General features: G+C 40.0%; 1 pseudogene; it reads right to left on the bottom strand.

Moving 5' to 3' along the window:
* Positions 1–796: 796 nt before the first annotated feature.
* On the bottom strand, positions 797–4,349 carry LOC103203202 (annotated as a pseudogene).
* Positions 4,350–4,646: the final 297 nt, after the last annotated feature.

The following is a 4,646-nucleotide window of genomic DNA, read 5'->3' as shown; positions in this document are numbered from 1 at the left end:
GAATAATGTAGAGTCTGCAAAACACCGCATAATATGGATGAACTTGGAGGACATTATGCTGAGTAAAATAAGTCAATCACAGAAGGACAAATAATAGTATTAGTTCATTGTTGTGGAGGGTCAAGGAAAGGTTTATATATGGAGGGAAACTTTCTTTGTTGGTTGCCGGGGGGGGTAGGGGAGGGGAGGGAACACTGCAAAAAAAAAAAAAGAACTATCTATGTGGAATCAAAGTGACAACAGCAACTTGAAAAATTAGATAAGAACCTTAGGGGGCAGTGAGTTTATGTTCATGAGGGAGGGACAACTCAGAAAAGGAAGATGAGAATGGTTGCACACCTCGAAGAATGTAATCATTGTCACTAAATTGTGCATCTGTATTGCACAATTTGAATTGGTTTATGTTGTTTGTTGTTGTTCAACACACATATTTAATTTTACTCTATCAGCAGAAAGAATAAGGTGGATCCAGGAATTCTCATATACCATAATACAATGAAGAAACAGTACTTGCCAAGAATTATTTTTAGGTGAACAAGTTAAATCATCAGTCAGAGTAGGAAATACTGTACATAAACATCACATGAGAAATCTACAAATCAAGCTGTGAAAAGCAGACCTACAACTGAAACAAATGTACTTTGACAGAAAGAAAACAAATATTTTGCTCTTTGCAATCTCTGCGAATGAAATAATTTTAGGAGCAGAGACTTCTGCACTACACTGATGTGACTAAAAGACACAAAAAAACTTTATTAAGTCTAGTATAATGGTGGTGATTTCCTTGGCATATTAATTATGTATTTTTTGGTTTGTTTCCTTTTTCTTCCTCAAATTCAGTTACCTGATTAAATATATTGAATAAATGTTGAGGTAAATTCTTTTTAACTCTACTTTCTGATTGCTCTTTGCTATTTAGTACTTCTTCTTCCGGAACCTTTGTTTTAATATCTTCCCCATAATTGTCCTTCTTTTCATACTCTATTTGATGTATATTTAATTGATATCTTTCCTCATACTTACTAAACTTTTGTGTGATTCAGAGCATGCATATTTTTTGTTTTTCAGGTGACTCCCAAGAATACTCTGAGCTTGCTTGTGAAGTGGGAATATCTCCTTGACCCTGGCTCCCACCTTCAATAATGCTCTCTTCATCCCTCTACTTGTTGTTACTGTTTTTGGGTGTCGTCGAGTTGGCTTTGACTCTTAATGACCCTCCGTACAACAGAAGGAAACACTGCCTGGTCCTGTGCCTTCCTCACAATCATTGCTATGTTTGAGCCCATTGTTGTAGCCACTGTATCAGTCCATCTCCTTGAGTGTCTTCCTCTTTTTTGCTAACCCTCTACTTTACCAAACACTAATGTCTAGAATAATGGATTTTTGCAGCAGTTTCTTCTCATTTTGAGTTGTGCCACATCAGCAAATGAAGTTCCAGAAAGCATCACTCCATCCACATCACTAAGGTTGGCTCTACTTTGAGGAGGCCGCTCTTCTCCCCTGTTGTATTTTGAGTGCCTTCCAAGCTGAGGGCCTCGTCTTCTGGTACTATATCAGACAGTGTTTCACTGCTCTTCACAGGTTTTCAGTGGCCAATTTTTTCATAAGTCGTCTACCTTTTCTTCCACTGAAACTCACCCACCCTGGGAGAGCCTGCTGGTATTTGAAATACCAGTGGCATAGCTTCCAGCCTCACAGCAACACGCAAGCCACCCCGGGACAACACACTGACAGATGAGTGCTGGTCTTCCCTCTGTATCCCTGTCAAATCTCCTATATCTATATTTTATCTCATTCTCTGGATTCCTATAGAGGGAATCTGAAGAATCTCTTCTATTTGAAAATTATTTTTCCGATTGATAGGGCTTTTCTGTTTTGCTACTACTTATCTGAGTTTTATGTTGTTGTTGTTGTTATGTGCCGTCGAGTCGGCCCCGACTCATAGCGACCCCTCCTTGGGTTTCCGAGGCAGTTATCACTACGGAAGTAGGATTGCCCAACCTTCCTTCCGAGGAGTGGCTGGTGGGTTTGAACCGCCAGCCGTCTGGTTAGCAGGCAAGTGTCTTAGCCACTATGCTACCAGAGCTCCCCTCTGAGTTTTATAGCTATTATAAAAATCTCTTGACTCTTCAGAAAACTCAAAAAGAACAAACCCACTACTGTTGAGTCGATTCTGACTCGTAGCGCCTAAGGCATTTGACTGCTAACCAGAAGGTTGGTGGTTTAAACCCACCAGCCTCTCCTCACAAGGAAGATTGGGCAATCTACTTCTGCAGTGATACCACCTCAAAAACATCAAGGAGGTGTTGCTGTGAGTTGGATCTGACTTAATGGCATTGAGTTTGGTTTTTGGTTTGGTAGTGACTCTGTAGGGCAGAGTATGACTGCCTCATAAGGTTTCCAAGGTTGTAAATATTTACAATAGCAGACTGCTCCATAGTTCTTCCACAGAGCAGCTGGTGGGTTTGAACTGCTGACCTCTTGGTTAGCAGCTAAATGCCTTAAACACTGTGCCACCAGAGCTCCTTGGATCTTCAGACTTACCTCCAAAATCATCCACAATTTCAACTGAAGATGAAGAGAGGGGGTATCTATCTTTTTCTTTTAACTGTTGTCTTTTGATATGGTAACCTATCCTGTTTTTCTGCTTCTTGTTATTGGTTAAGAAAGGATGATCCAGTATTGATTAGAAGTAAGCAGTACTCATCTTTCCTATTCTGATCTATCTGACTTGAGGACGTCTTAGACTGCGAGAAGCCTCTGAATGGTTCCTCTTACGTTTCTTATACCTTTTGTAACTGGAAGAGGAGAGGTTGATAAAGAAGAAACTGACTCATCAGCAGAAGAAGCACTTGAAGAGGGAGTTGATATTCTTTTTCATCTTTTTTTCCTCTTTTAAGAACTTATGCAACTTTTTTGCACTTGCTTCTATTCTCTTTGCTTTTTCTTCCTTTTCAACTTGTTTTTCTTTGCATATATTTATGAAGTTTCTGAAGAGCATCTTCTGCATCCTTAAAAATCTCATCCAAAGCCAAAGCTTTCTTATAGTTATTTAAGGCATTTAAAAACTGTTCTTCTTGTTTTAACTGCCCTCCTCTTTCTACAAGTGTCTGGCAGAGGCGTTTTCTTGCATTCCTGTGGGTTGGACAGTTTCCCAATGCAAGACCAAAACCTTCCATTGCTTTGTCCAGACTTCCTTTCATTGCTTATAATGCTCCATGAGCTACCAAAGCTCCCACATTTTGTTTCCACAGCCTTACTGTGTTCATTCATAGCATCATTTTTAAGCCCAAGACACAGGTATTTCTTTCTTAATGCAGAAACATAATCATCTTCTGATAATTTTTTGCTTTGTAGTCCTCTTATTAAAGATGGTGGATTAGATTAATCTATTTCTAGTTTTCCTGGGAGAAATTCAACTACTCCTGGATTAACAAATCCCAAGGAACTCTGCATGATATTTTCATAGAACTTCAAAGAGTTGTTGTTCACTTCACCACTCCTCCTGTAATACAAAGAAAACTCTTCAGAACTAATTACATCTCATTTAATACCAGATACATATAGTGGAGGGAGCTCTGGTAGCATAGTGCGTAAGGCACTTGACTGCTAACCAGAAGGCTGGCGGTTCAAACCCATCAGCTACTCCTCGGCAGGAAGATGAGGCAATCTACTTCCGTAGTGATACTGCCTCGGAAACCCAAGGTAGGGGTTGCTATGAGTCGGGTCTGACTTGATGGCACATAACAACAACAACAACAACAGCATATAGTGAAAGAGATGAGCTATAGAGAGATGTTGCAAGCTTTTCATGATATCTGTCAATATCCTTGATTCCAGCTTGGATGATGTTAGCAGTTTGGTAATAACAATAAAGGATCACCATGGTTACTGTGAGACGCACGTCTTTCAGTGAACAAAGACCTGTGATTTCTAACTGAGACATTCTCTCTCATGATGCCGCTGCCTGAACAGATCAACACTGTGAAAAACCCAAATTCTTGAATGGAACTAATTCTTCCAAACTATATCACCACACTCAGTATCTCAGACAAAAAGCTTTCTCTGGTCTATACTAGATATCTCTGTGAATTGCTCTAAAGAAGACATGATTGCGTAGTGCTAGAACTTGCTGGACCCGAAGGCTGGTTGACTGCTAACTCCTCCTATTATTACTTCATCCGTTGGCTTGGAGACTCACATCACATTCACTTACGTGGTTGCCTCCTGGAAGTGAGTTGGTGTATGTTTTGCTGTGTATAGTCTCAACAACAAAAAGAAAATAAATAAAACTTGGGAAAATAAACAAACAAACAACCTACCTCCTGGGGGATGGCCATCTGAAGCATGTCTGCCCTCACTCCCATATTTTCTCCCTCAGAGCATCCTGTTCTTCATAGCACTTACAGTTTATCGTAAGGTAGGTTTGTGTGCATTTCCCTGTTAATGTCTGGTCTCCCCAACTTGACTGGAAACTCCACGTTCCCACTTTATGTATGTGCCCAGCTCAGTGCCTGACACATAGGTAGGTGCTTATTAAATGATTCTTGAATTAATGAATCACTATATAGTCACAGTAAACAGAATGCATTAGTTATTATCCACTTGACATGAGAGGGTGGAAGGGCAAACTTTTTTATGTGTGA

The sequence above is a fragment of the Orycteropus afer genome, unplaced genomic scaffold, assembly GCF_000298275.1.
Source record: "Orycteropus afer afer isolate SDZICR_OR568_19922 unplaced genomic scaffold, OryAfe1.0 scaffold00206, whole genome shotgun sequence".
NCBI lineage: Eukaryota > Metazoa > Chordata > Mammalia > Tubulidentata > Orycteropodidae > Orycteropus > Orycteropus afer.
Note: the sequence above shows the minus strand (reverse complement) of the source record. Positions and strands in the feature narration are given on the sequence as shown.